At 38.2% G+C, this 18,884-nt stretch overlaps 1 protein-coding gene across 1 annotated transcript in view; it reads right to left on the bottom strand.

Annotated features, from left to right (window-relative positions):
• Positions 1 to 18,884, bottom strand: part of LOC136862894 (protein SSUH2 homolog) — a 744,003-nt gene that overhangs the window by 544,379 nt on the left and 180,740 nt on the right. The gene's annotated exons all lie outside the window — the stretch shown is intronic.

Here is an 18,884-nt window from a genome sequence, read left to right as displayed (position 1 = left end):
CGCACACATCTTGAATGCGTACAGTCATAACAACTGTTCACTCATTTGAATACAACATAACAGAAACTAAATTATTCCATTTGTGTTCTTGTTAACGGTAAAGTGTTGGAATTTTCCTCTTCCCCCAACAGCATTTACTATACGTTAATTTATCTCAGCTACTTTACCGTCTTAATTATTATCCGAGCGAATTAGTTACACGGTTAGAAAAATGGTATTGCACTATCTATCTTATCCGACCTCCCTTGGTCAACTCTTATTCTTTTCAGACTCCTACGGTATTACATATAGAAGCACTCTGCTACTAATTTTGGTATTATAGTAGGTATCGTCGGGACTGCTAGAGTGCTCCCCCGGTTTAGCAGCTAGGAATTTTTAGTGCCCATTGTAGCAGCAAAAATAGTAAGTCAAAATTTATTATTATTATTGTTATTATTATGATGCAGCCTCCGTGGCTCAGGCGGCAGCGCGCCGGCCACTCACCGCTGGATACCGTGGTTCAAATCCCGGTAACTCCATGTGAGATTTGTGCTGGACAAAGCGGAGGCAGGACAGGTTTCTCTCCGAACACTCCGGTTTTCCCTGTCATCTTCATTCCAGCAACACTCTCTATTAACATTTTATTTCATCTGTTAGTTATTTATTCTTGCCCGAGAGGAGTGCAACAGGTTTCGGCAGCCGACACATTTCCTATCCTCGCCGCTAGATAGGGGTTTCATTCATTCCATTCCAGACCCGGTCAAACTACTAGAAACAGGCTGTGGATTTTATTTATTATTATGTGCGAACGACGAAGGATAATACAACGTATTTAGTCTCTGTGCTTATATATTCTTGTACAGTTCGACAAGCAAGAACCTCACTTCCACTCCAAGGTTAGCGGAAGCGCTGACAGTACGCATTCTATGTTTGCTAGTGGAAAGTTACACAGCGTGCAGCTGTGCTCTGAACGAAGTACTGTACTTTTTTACAACAACCAAGAATACCTATTCAAGGAGTCTTACGAAAAGACCGCTGTTTAGTGAGATAAACTGCAAGCAGGGATTAATGATTTTTACGTCTGTTAATACCTGCCTCTTACCCGGAAGTTCCGAGTTCGATTCCTAGCCAGGTCAGGGATTTTTACGTATACCTAACAGTCGGTTCGAGATATACCCAGGTCAGGGATTTTTTTACGTACACTTAAAGTCTACTTAACTTACTAAAGAGCTATCCCGGGTTCGATTCCCGGCTAAGTCCGAGATTTTTACGTCTTTTATTCCCTGCCTCTTACCCGGCGCTTCCTTCATGTATCTTACTAATCGGATGTATGTAATAGCAACTTCTAACACGATAAGAAAAACTACCTCTCTCCTCATGTCAAAATACTAGGGCTGTATCTTAATTAAAATGTTGCCTCGTTACGATCAAATCTGTTATGTTAAGGCCAGCAATATTGCTGCACGCTACCTCACTTACTGTCGACAGCCCAAAATAATAGTTTTCTATGCAAATGCTGGGGATGTACGTTAATTAAGAACACGGTCGCTTGTTTTTATCTTCTATCCGATCGTTGCTAGTACAGTGCTGGAACAATTCCTTATATTTATCGTTACTCTTGCAACATCGAGGAGCGAGTTAGCTGCGTGGTTAGGGCAATATAAGTTTCCGCGGTAGCTCCGAACCGCACGCTACCTAACTTACTTTCAACAGCCCAAAAGAATAGTTTTTCTATGCAAATGCTAGGGCTGTACATTAGTTAAGAACATGGTCGCTTTTTTATCTTCTATCCGATCGTTGCTAAGTGCAGAGCTGGAACAATTCCTATCTTTGCTGTTAGATAAGGCTTTCGAACCTAGCTACGTAACTAGTACATCGAACATGTAAATAAAATGTTCTGAGTTCTGCTACCCCCGGAGGCACGGGTTCGATTCCCGGATTGTTTTAAGAGGAATGTGTTGTTTACTGTGATTGTGCACTGAGCATAGAAGAGGCAACAGATTATTTTTTTAATGTAGACAACGCAGAAGAGGTAATACTAGGGTTGTACACCTATGTCGTCAGCTCTGATAATAGATTTTTTGTTTGTCGGATGGGGGCGTGCTAACCTCACAATGCTATCCGAAAGATATATATTCACATTAACTACTACTGCACAGCAGTAATAATCGATTTACGGGCTCGTACCTGCGTCTGATTCCTGTAGGGTTGCGTAGCTGTAGAGTAATATAATAATTATATTTTTAAAGTGTTATGTAGGCCTATGCTATTGCAACACAGGGCTGTAAGCCTACCCAGTCGGGGCTCAGCAGCACGGAGAAGACCCTGTCTTGCCTCCGCTTTGTCCAGTACAAATCTAACATTAAGTAACCGGTAATTAAACCGCGGTATCTGGCGGTAAGGGGGCGGTGGAACTATTCTATTCTAGTAATTTTTATCCTTAATCTCTGCAAATGTATTTTGCCCACTGAAAAAGTTCCAGCTTGCTAACTCCAGCAGAGAGAGCTGCCTGCCTGCGTGCCTCCACACAAGGTCATACTGTGTGTTGAGGAAACGCAGTGTAGTATTACTGATAACGCAACTATTCCTTACCCGTGTGTATGCTAACTCGCCGCTTGCTATATACAGAGAAATATTCTGTATATTAAAATTCTGTTAATGCCTCTTTCTCGGAAGCTCTATGTTCGATTCCCAGCCAAGTTATAGATTTTTACTTAGACCTAAGGAATAGTTCGAGGTCTACAAGATTAAAATTCTGTTAATGATGGCCTCTTTCCCAGAAGCTCCAAGTTGGATTACCGGCCACGTCAGGGATTTTTACGTAGACCTAAAAATAGTTCGTGGTTTACTCTCCTCAAGTCAGGGATTTTTACGTAGACTTAGACAGTTAGTACAAGGTCTACTCAGGAGCTATTTAACGGCCCCGGTCTAGAAAGCTAAGAGAGGATTTATCGTGCTAACTACACGACACCTCATAATCTGCAGGCCTTCGAGCTAAGCAGCGTGTCGCTTAGTAGGCCAAGGGGTGTCCCTAAACTATGGTCTGTCAAGATAAGGTTAGGTTCGCTCCCTAACTCGGTTCTAATTATTCAGGTCTACTCAGCTTACGTAATTAGAACTTACGGGATATCTAGCGCCTCCCAGTCTAAAAAGCCAAGAATAACAGCAGAGAGGATTCGTCGTGCTAACTACACAGCATCTCGTAATATAGCAGTACTGAGGATAGCCATGTTAAAATTCCCGCTAACATAGCATGAGTAAGTTTTTATTTTCTACCGCTAGAGTGTGCACACATCCCCTATCGATTATGCATGCATCGACTATCGTACTAAACTTTTTCCACCAGAGTGCGCATCGATCGCCTGTCGATATGTATACACATCGACACCTATCACACTAAACTTCTTCCACCAGAGTGTGCAACCATCGCATGTAAGCGCGCACCTCCCCATCGCCTGTCGACATGCGTGCACATCGACTATCGTACTAAACTTCTTCCACTACAGCGTGCAACCATCGCATGTGCGCACGCACCTCCCCTATCCACTGCTCATCGATCTGGGCACCTCCCACCCGCTTACGGATGCAATAAAAAAGCGGTGAACAGTGCCAATTCTTTGCCACTCTCTCGGAAGAGAGAGATGGCCGTGCCTGGCTTCTTAGCTGGGCAATATTTTTTTGGTAGAGGACTACCAAGGCGGTTGAAGTAGTTCTATAACGACTTCAGTATGCTAGTCTTACGTGATGTTACGAAGAAGGAGCCCCATACTTCTAAATAGCCCAGGGCCCCCCAAACACCTTAATCCGGCACTGGCTGTTGGTGACTGGGGGCACAGAAGTAAATCCAGGTTCCCAGAGCAGTGGCAACATGAGCTCGGAAGACATAGAAACTATAAGAAAGATAGTTAAGGAACTAGTTGAGGAGCTCTGCCCATTTGAACAGCTAAACCGGATGTTGCAGGGACAAGTCAAGGAGCATGAAAATACGCGGCGATAGATCCAGAACATGAAGGAAACTAGAACGCAAATGGAAAGCATTGACAGGGAAATTGTATCACTAAGGGAGAAAATAAAAACTTTGGAAGAGGGGGGTGAGGAACTTGAAGCAAGAAATAGCATACCACAGTCAAGAAAGTAAAAAAAAACAATATTTAATTACGGTGTGAAGGAAGAGAAGGCAGAAGCTAAGGTGGACATTATTTATAAAGTGGTTAGATATTGTTCAACATAAAATGAAAATAAATAGACGACGTTGTGAGAGTAGGTAAGGTGAGGGGGAGTACCGGTAGACCAATAAAGGTGACGCTGATATCCACATTGATGGCGGACATATGGTAAGGAACGATGGAAATCTGCAGGGTGATAAAATGTGGATTAAAAGGGACATAGGAAGAGACGGGAATGAGAACAAAAAGACTCCAAGAAAACATATAGTGAGGGCAAGATTGCTAGGGTTGAGGGCGCATATCAGGGGCCAGATTCTGGTAGTGACCAATGAGAAATGGACGCGGAGGTGGTCGGTGTCCAAACTCAAGGCAATGGAAGAGGATATGGGTGAGAGTGGAAGAAATGCAGGTTTCAGAAAACAGTCCTGGAGAAGACAGTCCTGGTGCTGAAAAAATGTCAATAGGAGGCTGTGTGTTGATGGGAAAATGGATGAGACATTAAAGGATATGAGAAGGTGGCGAGTTGAGCTGGCAGGTGGCACAAGGTATAGTGAAAGTGAAGATATGTGTGACGGGGTGAAGAGAAGAGAGACTATGGCTAAAGGGAGAAGCCTAAGTCTAAAGGACCCGTGGGGTAAGAAAAGCAATAGTGGGGAGTCATAACTTAGTAACAAGAAGTACGAAAGCTAAGTAATATGTATGAATGATAAGAGAGGTAGTGTAGTGTAGAGAGGAAAGAAGGATGAGTTGGTAGTAAGTTAGTGATGGATCTGTGCCTTTGTTAAATGTATGCCAATTGTAATGTATAGTGAGCTTGATCTGGTATATGAATAAAAGATGGGTTTGGTAATTTAAATGAAGGTGGCCAGGATTCTAAGTGATAGTTAAATGTGCTGAATGGTGGCTGGAGATTGGTCAAAGAGTGATCAGAGGTAGTGAGTTTTGTGATGTGGCTTAGGTAACTTTATGCCAAGTGTTATGGTGGATCTGTGTCTTTGCTAACTGTATATAAATTGAAATGTAAGTGAGCGTGATATGATATATGGTTAAAAGAGAGGTAATGAAGTTTGATGGTAATTATATATGACTTTTCATCAAGTTAATGGTTGAGCTAACTGTATTCTAAGTGATAGCTGATTGCACTGAATGGTGGCTCGATGTTGGTCATAGAGTGATCAGAGTTAGTGAGCTTGGCGATATAAAAAGAGGCAAGAAAGCTAAAAAATATGTTTGAATGATAAGATAAGTACCAGTAGTGAAGTTTAGTTCGTATGGTAATTTAAGTGTATGGTGGATCTGTGGCTTTGGTAACTGTATGACAAGTGTAGTGGTATATCTATGGTAAATGAAGTGAATATATAATGAAGATTTGCTGAAAGACAGCTGGAGGTTGGTCATAGAGCGACCAGCGTTTTTATGTTGGAATGATAAGAGAGGTATTGAATTTAGATGGTAATTAGGGATGATTTTTTAATAAGTTAATGGTGGAGCTGTGTCCTTGTTAACTGTATGATGAGTTTTTAACAAGTTAATGGTGGAGCTGTGTCTTTGTTAACCGTATGCCAATTGTAATTGATATGTATAGGGAGCTGGAAAAGTGATGGGTTGCAGTAATTCAAGTGAATATGGCCTGGAATTTAAATGTTTGTTGATTGTACTGAGGGGTGTTTGGATGTTGGTCATAGAGTGAACAGAGTTATTATATTTGAATGATAAGAGAGGTAGTGAAGTGTAGTTGGTAATTATGGACGATTTTTTAGGAATTTAATGGTGGATAGGTATCTTTGATAACCTGATGTAAACTGAAATTGAAGCTTGATGTGATATATGGTTAGGAAAGAAAAAGAAGTATGGTCAATGAGTGTCAGTAATAATTTATAGGTGGTTGGAGGTTGTTCATAGTGTGATCAGAGTTATGTGAATTATAAGAGAATGTTAAGAGTGATTATGGTTAATTGAGAAGACATTGTTTTGAAGAGGTTGAGGTGAAGTGTGGTGAAGTAATGATGGTTGGCTGAAAGGTGGATGGAGGCTGGTCATAGAGTGATCAGGAGTTATTTGGATTATATGTGAATTTAGAGTGATTATGTTTGTTCGAGAAGACATTGTCCTGGAGGTGAAGTCAGGTAATGCTGTCTGGCAACACGGAAGTAGTTCATGTGATAAATGCAATGTGTAGGGTTTATGGCACACTAGCGTGGCAGGTGTTGTAACGTGATGCCTGGCTCAGCAAACCTGACTAGGTCAAGAGACAGTGCAACAACTGGGTTGGAATGTGCTGGGTTTGCGAGACCAGCCAGGAGAGAGGTGAAGGTCTTTCGCCTTCTGGTGCCATACTGCCTATGTTTTATTTTATCTTACTTTATGTTTTTTATTCAACTGCCTTATTGCTATGGTTAACGGATCTCCGGAAGTGAGTTGACCGTGGGCCACTTGTTTCTAATTACTATATTGTTTTGTTATAGGTTTGATTACCTTCATTTGTTATTTGTCTGGTAAGCTGTGTAGGAAGAACTTGTTTAGGTTTAGAGATTCCACAGAAACAAACAAGCAAACAAGCAAGCAAGAAAGCAAACAAACAAACAAACAAACATCAATTGGGCGAAATATAGGAGCCCATAACCATCAAGAAGAAGAATCACTAAACGTTCTGCGTACTATAAATAACTCACCGACGTGAAGTTGTGGGAAAGCTATTAGGGATGCTAACCACATCCTCTCTTCCAATGCAAACAATTGACACAGCAAAGACATGTTTCGCCCTCAATTTAGAGCATCTTCAGCCTAAAAACAAACTTCAAGAGTACATCTAATATTACATATGAAAGCTAAAAGTTTAGCCAGTTACTAAAATTCGGGATATAAAAATGTGAAAAATGATACATTATACAAAAATGTTAATGGAAACACAGTCAACAATTAAACTATGATCTTGTCGGAGACTAAAACTTCTTCCATTAACATTTCAATTAAAATAGTTCATTTAAAAATGTTAATGGAATATCAGAGTGATAATAACATAATGCCAACGACAGGAGGGCATGAACACAAGCACAAACATGAATGTCATAAAAACAACATGTTCAAGGCCGCTAAAGAAATTCGTGAGCATAAGGTGAAACAGAAACAACAGTTGAAATATTGTAGAAGTAGCCTTTAGCACCGGTAGGCAATACTATTGGCTGAAACTTTGTCAGAAAATGTCAGAGAATACTGAAAAATGTTCTCTCTAAGAGAAGGAAAGAATGAATTAAGAAGTTCAACGCAAGGAGAGAAATTAAGCTTACGTAATTTGGAACAGATGAGGACTTACATGTTAGTTGAAAGTTGTTATTTGTTAACTACTGTTGTGTTGGTAGCTGCCCTTCTGTTGGCTCTGAGTCTCGTATTATAACTGTGCCGCAGAGGCGGCAGTGAACTCGGAGGGGAAGGAATAGGGGAGTGTGGAAGGGAGGAGAGGATGGGTGGAGTTAACTGTGACGAGGCTGACAAAGGGGCGGAGTCAGCCGTTTTGCTAGAAGTAGGCCTAATATCTGTAGGTATGGGTGGAGTATTAGCGTATGAAGAATTAAATATATTAGGTATCCTAAATTTATTTGAACTAACTGTCTTTAATAATTTCGGCGTTAATTCATGTAACATGCTTTTACTGCCCGTGATTTCATTAAGTTTTTCCTTATTATACGTCTCATCTAAATAGATATATAAACTTTCTAGTTCGTTCAACATTCTCCCTTTTTCTATGTTTTTAATTATCGCTAGGTCTTTCTCTATGGATTCAAATTGGTGTCCAGTCTCCCTCATATGTAAAATAAAAGTATTGAATACCGGTAGGTGGATTATAAAACACCTTTATTGTTTTATAAAATGTAAATTTTTAATACGGACCAAAAATGAGATTTATAACATGTAATATGGCAGCCAACCAGGCAAAATGTAGGTTAAATAATTTTCTCAATCTCAAAATGAAGATTTGTAAGTTAGTAAAGGATAGCCATTCTTAAACAATATCTGAGACTAAAACTGGTACCTACTTTTCTTAAATCAACACAACGTAAGAACATAAGCAGCCCAAGCATAATATAACCCAAAGTAAGGTAAATGAATTATGGCTTTAAAATGAAATCAAGGTATATTACAGGAAGAAATCCAAATTGAATTTGCAATTATATAAAGTTCACTTAGCGGTGACACAGGATTTAGCCCCATTAGAATGGCAGTCATTTTATCAACACATGGAACACAAACTATCATACGCACTTAGTAAGAAACAGGATACATTGAATAAGAAATTGAATCATTTGTTAGAGGCACAAATACGTCACAGTAAACAAACGAAGCAAGAACAAATTAAAGGCCCATCGGACATTGTTACTCCCACGGTAATTAACATGACCAAGGTACAATTTACGGAAAGAGAGAATGAGCTACTTAAAAGTGGTCCAAAACACAATTGGCCTAATAAAGATAGAGAAATAGACATCATTAACACTATAGCAGAATAGGAAGCGAACATATCAAATCTCCCACGCGATGTACAAGACGAAGTAAGATTGGAGTTAAAGAAGAGATTGGCCAGATTAGCTAAAGAGATTTATACCAATTTTATCCTAAACAACATAAAACAATAAAAAACATGAAATCGAAAATTGAAGATAGCAATATTATAGTAATCAAGGCTGACAAAGGGGATGCAATCGTTTTGATGGATAAGGATACATATATAAAAACTGAAGAATTTTTGATAATAACAAATACACATAAGTGACTAAAGATCCGTTAGCTAAAGTTAAACGCAACTTAAAGACCCTTGTCAATATGAATCCTAGGCTCCCAGAAACTGGAGCTTTCCACAAAATACATAAAAAAGATGTTCCGATTCGTCCGATAATTAATTGCCAAAACTCCCACGTATAAGGTCTCCAAATACAGCCATAATTTTGTGCAAAGACATTACACTTTTAATAATAAACAACCATTAAGAAATTCTATTGACTTATGTGACATTTTGTTTAAATTTGGCGTGCGTCCAAATAGATGATGTGCTCATATGACGTAGTGAATATGTTCCCGAATATTCCCACAGATAAAACTGTTAATATTATTCATGATAATATTTGTAAACACAGTAATCTTAGTAAAATGGAAGTAGAAGAATTCACTAGATTATTAAATTTCGTATTAGACAATAATTAGTTCAAATTTACAAAGAATTTACAAACAGAATGGATTAGCAATGGGTGACCCAATATCGGGCATCCTTGCCGGCATATTTATGGATTCAATTGAACACAATGAAATAATAGCAAAAATTAAAGGAATTGATTTATGGTTGAGATATGTAGATGATACGTTTTTAATCATAAACAAAGATGTCACTAATAGTCAAGAAATCTTAAATAAGCTAAATGAAATCGAACCTAATTTGAAATTCACGAAGGAGGACAAAGTCGATAATTCATTGAACTTTCTAGATGTAACTGTTATGCGTAAGGATAATACTCTTGATTTCCAAATATTTAGAAAATCGATACAATCATCTACAACCATAAACAATTTTTCTTTACACCCGAATTCACATAAACAAGCATCTTTTCACAGTCTAATTTATAGAGCACTTAGAACCCCTCTATCTCCCAAGAATTTGAAGAAAGAATTGAATTATATTAGGTACCTCGCTAAACAGAATGGTTTCAAAATAGAAATGATCAATAAATTGATCAATAAAATTAAGAACAAGTTATCCACGCATCTGATACCAGAAAAACCAAAAAAAACTGAGTATGCTACATTCACTTTTAATAATCCAGCTATACACCAGATTACTAACGTGTTCAAGAAACATAAGTTTAATACAGCCTTTAGAACCACTAATACTAACCAATCCATATTCCTTAATCATAAAGTTAATTATGACAAAAATCGTTATTTGGGATCAGGAGTATACAGACTCAAATGTACAGTGTAATATATCAAATGTTGGACAGATTGGGAGAAGCTTTATGACAAGATACATGGAACATGTTAACGCAGAAAAACATAGGAAATACTCAGCGATGAGTTTACATATGAGGGAGACTGGGCACCAATTTGAATCCATAGAGAAAGACCTAGCGATAATTAGAAACAGAAAAAGGTAGAATGTTGAACGAACTAGAAAGTTTATATATCTATTTAGATCAGGCGTAAAATAAGGAACAAAATCTTAATAAAATCACGGGCAGTAAAAGCATGTTACATGAATTAACGCCGAAATTATTAAAGACAGTTAGTTCAAATAAATTTAGGATACCTAATATATTTAATTCTTCATACTCTAATACTCCACCCATACCTACAGATATCAGGCCTACTTCCAGCAAAACGGATGACTCCGCCCATTTGTCAGCCTCGTCACAGTTAACTCCACCCATCCTCTCCTCCTTTCCACACTCCCCTATTCCTTCCCCTCCGAGTTCACTGCCGCCTCTGCGGCACAGTTATAATACGAAACTCAGAGCCAACAGAAGGGCAGCTACCAACACAACAGTAGTTAACAAATAACATAGTAGGTTCGAACCCCACTGTCGGCAGCCCTGAAAATGGTTTTCCGTGGTTTCCTATTTTCACACCAGGCAAATGCTGGGGCTCAACCTTAATTAAGGCCACGGCTGCTTCCTTCTTACTCCGAGCCCTTTCCTGTCCCATCGTCACCATAAGACCTATTTGTGTCGGTGCGACGTAAAGCAACTAGCAAAAAAAACAAATAACAACTTTCAACTAAAATGTAAGTCCTCATCTGTTCCAAATTACATAAGCTTAATTTCTCTCCTTGCGTTCAACTTCTTAATTCATTCTTTCCTTTTCTTACAGAGAACATTTTTCAGTATCCTCTGACATTTCCTGACAAGGTTTCAGCCAATAGTATTGCCTACTGGTACTAAAGGCTACTTCTACAATATTTCAACTGTTGCTTCTGTTTCACCTTATGCTCACGAATTTTCTTTAGCGGCCTTGAACATGTCGTTTTTGTGACATTCATGTTTGTGCTTGTGTTCATGCCCTCCTGTCGTTGGCATTATGTTATTATCACTCTGATATTCCATTAACATTTTAAATGAACTATTTTAATTGGAATTTTAATGGAAGAAGTTTTAGTCTCCGACAAGAACATAGTTTAATCTTTGACTGTGTTTCCATTAACATTTTTGTATAATGTATCATTTTTCACATTTTTTATATCCTGAATTTTAATAACTGCTAACTTTTAGCTTCCATATTTAATACTAGATGTACCCTTGAAGATTTTTTAGGATAAAGATGCCCTAAATTGATGGCGAAACATGTCCCATTTAACTGATAGTCTGTTTATGTAACCACTATAAGTGAAAATAAAAGTACTGAATATGTGGATTATAAAACACCTTTATTGTTTTATGAACTGTACCTTAATCAATGCAGAATCTGTTTATGAGTAACATTTCAAGACGGAAGACATCAAAATGAAATGTGAAAATTTATTTGATTCTTAATCCTACACTATGGTGCTACATGCGTGAACCTGTTAATTCTGTATATTGAACCCTTAACTTACCGTTCCATCGTTGGTTGGCCACAGCTGCTACAGTAGAGCAATATTGAGCTATTAAATCTTGGGGTCGTTGCGGGAATGTTTCGGTCACGATCTTAACCAAACGATGGGGTTCAGAAGAGAGCCGAACTACTTGAAATGAGGTGCAAATATGTGCTTACTAACGTTTATTAAATTCTTAATGGCACACAAAAATTATTTATATGTATAAATCCTTGATCAACAATTAATTATGAAATGTTTCAACGCAGTCACATTGCATAGTGTCTATATTTTCTTTTACAATATCGAAGAAGTTGCTTCGATGAACGTAGGAATATCATAAATAAGTGGACAGTGAAACTGAAAAAGTGAAAGGAAAAACCTGAAAATTCGGGCACCTATTAATCCAAAAGATAACTGAGAATAAATCCACACGATCCGTGGAAAATCTGACCTTCAACAAGTAGAACGCCTGATTTACTCTCAATTAAGGTTATCCACCAGTCGAATACCCTTTCGGGTACGGAACATCCGCCGAATGGACCCTTAATCGAACCAAATTGACTATCAGTTGTTTTGGATAGGTTGCGAAATATTATTGGAAAGCATGGTGTTCACTACAAGTTAACAGCAGCATTCACAACAAACAAAATTCCACCATGTATTTGTCATTTCATGACACCCTTAAGTGATAAAATAATCCCGATGCTGAACATGCATCACCCAAACAGCTGTTCAGAAGGAACCAACAACAACATGATCCGCGAGGATCTTACGTTACGTCGTTCTGAAGGAACAAAACTGCGAATTGCAGGAAACACTTATTCATAACGCATTTAGAAGAAATGCCAAACACTAAAGTTAATTAAAAAGTGGCAAATCACTTGAAAAATATCATTATAAAACCCGACTTTCAGGTTATGAATGGTTACGTTACGCTTAATAAATTTACAAGTCCACAGATAAAAATATACACAAATTACAGAAATTAAAGAATTCTTTCCTACTTAACAATGACTACCATCACAGATCCATCCACTTATTGCTTGTCCCAACACACTACCTACAAAGCTACCGATTAATCGAATTCAACTACGTATAAAAATGAACGAACGACAAAGATCAAAAATAAAATATATTACTGGCTGACGAATCGAATCCGTATTCGTAACTCAAGTCTCGCACTAATACATTGCGTGTCAACATGCACACTATCAAAGAGAAACGGACGTCAGAACGACAAAAACAATTAAGTCCGTAAAATAAAATAAAAATATCGAAGTTATTTGAACTCAACACGCGTGGAGAACTACAGCAAAATATTCAATCACCATTAGCTCAGCACCCAATGTTGGACAACCCACATTTGCCGATAACGGTCCCATATCTTAGGGAGCACCTTCCAGCTGTTGGGAGCTGCGTGCAAGTTTGGCCTCATTATTACCGAGCTAACATTCTTCCCATTTCGTAGATTACTGCAGATGCTACCATCGCCCAGGTCACTTCGCAAAAAAACTAAAAACATCTAATCTAAGACTTGAGTATGTACAGCTGACATCCCAGACCTATGGTCGGGCCTACTTAACATCTGCACACCCTAACACTAACTAACCTTCCTAATTCTATCGTTGAGCGTGAACTAGGACGTCTCATTATCAGTATACTCCTAGGATAACATGTGACGTCCTAAATCTATTGTCGGGCGGAAACCGGGTCGTATATGCTTCCCTTAGCATATCAGGCGAACCCGTAATTTCAAACAAACTCTGATATTTTTAACTGTAATTATGGTCGAAACGAATAACACACAACGAAACAAGTCTAGCCACAGAACGCACGCAAGTCGAAAAATGCAATAAGTTTCTATCTTGTTACAAAAACAACGTGAACTTTAAAATAAATATCACGTGACGAACAATCCCCCAACTCAAACACGATCTCAGCCTGCGCAATGAAGTATAGGAAAGAAATAATATTTTCCAACACACGTTTACATTTAGAGGACGTCGTCAAAAATAATAATCATCACCAGCGCAGAAATCCATACTATAAATTTAGGATGAAGCCCTCAGATTGCCTAACGTCATTTTCCAAATATACATATCCATGACTATCCAGTGAAACGAAATTCAATAAATTTACACAGTCAAACATATCGCTTTAAAAAAGTCGAATATCTCATTCCACAAATGCTCCTATTTACTGATAAATTACCGCTTTGTAATTTATGAACTCCACTGAATGGAAACTCGTCCTTACAACCAAACAACGCCAACCGTGTATGCAAAGTGCTTTTTTTATCCTTGAGGTCATATTATTCTAATATTCATTACTGGCTTTACGTAACTAGTCACTTGAAATTTTACTACCAAGAGTTACCCACCAAAATCGTTTTTCACTTGGGATCTTATTTGACATTTACTGTGCTTCATACAATAATTATCTCGGACCGACCTTCTCCAGGTCCCAGCTTTCGGATTGTTAGCGGAATATACTACAGCCTGCCACATAAATCTCACATTTAATATACAGCCTGTCTCAAAAATCCTTCCTCGGCAAACATAGCCTGTCTCAAAAACTCATTCTCCTCGCCTCCTCACGGCGGTATTACGTAAAATCCATGCTCCCTTTTGCCTTCAACATTTCTACCATTCTCATCTCCACATATATAAATTCTTCGCTCTCAATCCATTTTTCTTATATTTCAAGATCCTTTTCAAATCTAAATCCTCTTGTGAAAAACAATAACCTTTATAAAATACACCTCTTTATCTTACTGTTACTACAACTTTCGGACCTCGAGAATACAACAACACACTGTGATTTTCCATATCATCGACATTCACGATGTCGCAAAATTTTACTTCCCATGAATAAAACATAACTTTATCGGATTTCACTGGAAATTTTCTAAATGCCCGCAATCCTTGTAAAACATACTTGTTAAATCCACTTTTAACATAGGAAAATTTTATCCCTCGGTAGACATTATTATTATTATTATTATTATTATTATTATTATTATTATTACTAATTTCGATAAAATTTTCTGAATTCTAACGATATTTGAAATTAAGACATTCGCCACGACTACTTTATCATGATCACCTTCCTAATTTTCCTCACTTCGGACAATATCTCGGAGAACAATAACACAAGATTCAAACGTCGCATTTTATAGTTTCTTGATGTGAATTTTATAAAACATGAAATTTTCACGCGCTGACCAAAAATATAATATCCTTTCCTGATTATTACAAAATATCAACCCGACACACGCAATGAAAAATTTGGTTGGGACAAACAACAATCTAACTGCAACATAGATATAAAATATTCACAGACCTGCGATCGTAGACATCGTTCTGGATTCTGGCTGCATCTAACCAGCAACCTCGTTTATTTTAGCCCTCCATGGCAAAATTTATCATCATCTTCTTATACATACAACTTAAATTACACAACACTTTATAACGCACTTTTTGACGTGGTCGCCCTTGTGACAACCTCGCTTCTCAAATGGCGACTGACTTGTTCATCCTACTAAGGAGACCAGGTGTCCTGAGAGATAAGGAACCAGACACTGTAGCTCTCACCCAGACTCTAACAAATATTATACGCACGCACTGAATACAAAGAGGAAGTCAATTACTTATTCACCACATATCTAACTCTTCAAAGTTCCTATTGTCGGCAGCTCAGAAAATTTCAATCATCTTCCATTCTAACAGTATATTTGAACGATAGCCATGAACATGTAAGTTATTTGGAGATCAACTTTTTACACTTTTCTGTTGACGAACGACGTGAGCTCCGCCGCTCCAGAAACCAGACAGACACTGAGAAATATACGGAGGGCGGTTTATTTTATACTCTTATGGGGTGACGCTACTCACACCATGAAGCTTGGTTATGCAATATGCTAATTTCGCATCCAATAGACCGATTTTTCTGAAATTCTTTCCATGACTTCGGACATACTTGCAATTCATTTAGGCGTTAATTTCATAATTTTCCCACACTCGCAACAGACGAAATAAATTATTTCTGCCCGGGCGTTTCGCGGGTTTTCTTCATTCATTGACCTCGGCACGTGTAGACAGTCCGCGGGTGTGACGCGGATTTGTCTCTAGGCTTAACTGCATTTATATTTACCCTGGGGGTTCTGTCTTCACATAGGGTTTAAGAATAATTTAGATTCTTTATTTCAGGATTTACTGTGTTTCCAAAATCTCTCGTTACGAAGAATTCCGTGAATATGAAAAATTGTTGAATATTCGCAGTCCACCGAAGTATCACGGTATTTCACGAGCTTGCGGCTCGGCTCGACACGGTGAGGTCGCTCCCACGAGACAGCCAGACTCACGAAATGGCCGCTCTCAAACAAGTAACTTTTATCTGAAATAAATATTGAGAAAAATAAAAAAATTCTCATCGTAGAATTATGGGTTCAATATATACCATATAAATATTGTCATAACGATGACCTGGGTGACTAAAAGTAATATAGCGGTAAGAAAGTTTGTTGACTGGGTTAATTGCCGTTTGCAGCGCCTATTAACACATGCGAAGTAGAAGAAGAAGTCTTATCCGTAGCATACCCTTAATATGAAGCACAGCCTTCAGAACGATGTTCCGTTTTTTCTTTGTAAATTGTAGATGTTTGTGAATGTTTATTTTTGGAAGCGGTAGAAAGAGTTGGTCTCATCATGTGATGATAATTGTTGTTGCATGTTTTTGTTTCATTTTTTCTGTTCAGATTAAATTCATGTAGTGAAACTTGTGGTAAATCTTTTATTGGTAGAGTAAGGAAAAATCCAAATTTATTTTCAGGGTTAAATAGTAGCAGGTAAGGTAATGAAACCAGTTTGGAGCCTCGTTAGCCTAATGACCATTGCCTTGGGAGAAGGAGTTTATTCATGTTCTACAGAGTCAATTATTCCAGTAAATCTTTTGCAGGTGTGCCCAATTTTGTTATTTATATTTATTTCGGTATTTATATTTTATTCTTTCGATTTTCTATTTTGCCAAATGTTTACAAGGGAAGTGTGCTTTCACCTTTTTCTGTTTCTAATGGTTATGGACAAAACTGTAAAGGAGACAAAAGAAGCATACGGGAATAGGGTGATAAAGTTATTACTATTTGCAGACGATATGGTGGTCTGGGGAACAAATAGCAAAGAAGTGTAAGAACAACTTAATACAATGAACAATAACATTCAAAAGTATGGTATGAATATCAGCACAGAGAAAAGTAAGACCATGGTAATATCAAGGGAGAAAGACCAGGAAAAGGCACTGTGATAACTGGTGGTCAAAGCCTTGAAAGTAAATGTTAACACTGGGTGAGCTGGTTATGCGGTTAGGGCCACGCAGCTGTAAACTTGCATCCAGGAGATTGTGGGTTCGAACCCTAATGTCAGCAGCCCTGAAGATGGTTTTCCGTGGTTAACCATTTTCACACCAGGCAATTTAATTAAGGCCACGGCAACTTCCTTCCCACTCTTAGACTTTTCCTATCCCATCGTCGCCATAAGACCTATCTGTGTAGGTGCAACGTAACACAAATTGTAAAAAATATTGTTGACAGTTTTGAATAAGTATGGAGTGAATTAATGGAGAATACAAGGCTGGATATGGAGATTAGCAAGAGGGTGCAACATAGCAATGCATTCTATCAGAGCGTAATTTTTTTTTGTCTGGAATAAAGAAATACAAAGGAAGTGTGAAGAGATAATGTACAAAAAATTTTATGCACCCATATATTGATCTATGTAGCTGAGATATGGTCAGTGAGAAGTAGGGAGGAGAGTAGAACTCAAGCCAGTGAAATGAAATACCTAAGAAGTATGATTGCACAGACAAAGAATACAGACGACGGATGAGGAAAGAACACCAAAACAAATGATGGACATAATGTTTGAGGGAAAGAGAGCGAGAGAGAGGTGGATCGTTTCAGTAATTAGTGCAAGAAGAATAAGAAGCCTGGACTGGGACAAAATGATGGTAAAGGAACGGTCAAAGGAGAGAAGAAGGTGGAGAGGTGCCATAAATGCCCTGATCCGACAGGAGCTGGATAAGGGGAAAGGAGGATGATGAATACAGCTCCACTACATATACAAAGAGCATATTCCCTCATTCTTTTCCAAGGAACTTCATTACTTCTTCGCCTTCAGTCAGAACACTATATGTGAACATCTGGTAAGTCATTAAACTCTTTTTTTAACAATAAACATTGTACTAAATATCGGGTAACATGATTTTTCTTCCAATCAATCAATCAATCAATCAATCAATCAATCACCACTGATCTGCATTTAGGGCAATCGCCCAGGTGGCAGATACCCTATCTGTTGTTTACCTAGTCTTTTCCTAAATAATTGCAAGAAATGTGAAAATTCATTGAACATCTCCCTCAGTAAATTATTCCAATCCCTAAGTCCTCTTCGTATAAACAAATATTTTCCCAGATTTGTCCTCTTGAATTCCAACTTTATCCTCATATTTTTATCTTCCCTACTTTTGAAAACACCATTCAAACTTATTTTTCTGCTAATGCCATTCCATGCCATCCCTCCACTGACAGCTCGGAACATACCGTTTATGATAAAAATGTTGATTCCCATAACGAACCTGAAATATTTGTACCGAATGAGTAAATGTATAATACCAATATAGTTGGTCAGTTATTGGACATTATACATTTTCCAGCTAACTCATTCCTGGTTGCAAGCGTTTCGCCCCTGTGTGCTAAGTTGGGGTCATCGGTTGGCAAATAGCATATCTACAAATACGCATGGCTAGTGCATACCGTGGAAGCCACTGCGTAGGCTACTTGGAGCCACCGGCAGTGCCAATGCACTATGAGCGACTTTGTCTCCTTTTAAGGAATTGATGCCTGCCTGGCCATCAGATGGTAAGAGTTAGCTGGAAAATTTATAATGTCCAATAATGGACCAACTATATTGATATTACATACCGCTTAGTCGAGCAGCTTGTCTCCTTTCTCCCAAGTCCTCGCAACCCAAACTTTGCAACATTTTCATACTGCTATTCTTTTACTTCAATGAAAAGAAGAATAGTCCTTGAGGATCCAACTATTCAATACCTCATATAATCTCACTTGATTACATATACATTTTAAAATACAAAATTGCAGGACATGTTTTGCCTTGATTCAGGCATCT

Source organism: Anabrus simplex, chromosome 2 (assembly GCF_040414725.1).
Source record: "Anabrus simplex isolate iqAnaSimp1 chromosome 2, ASM4041472v1, whole genome shotgun sequence".
NCBI classification, from domain to species: Eukaryota; Metazoa; Arthropoda; class Insecta; order Orthoptera; family Tettigoniidae; genus Anabrus; species Anabrus simplex.
Note: the sequence above shows the minus strand (reverse complement) of the source record. Positions and strands in the feature narration are given on the sequence as shown.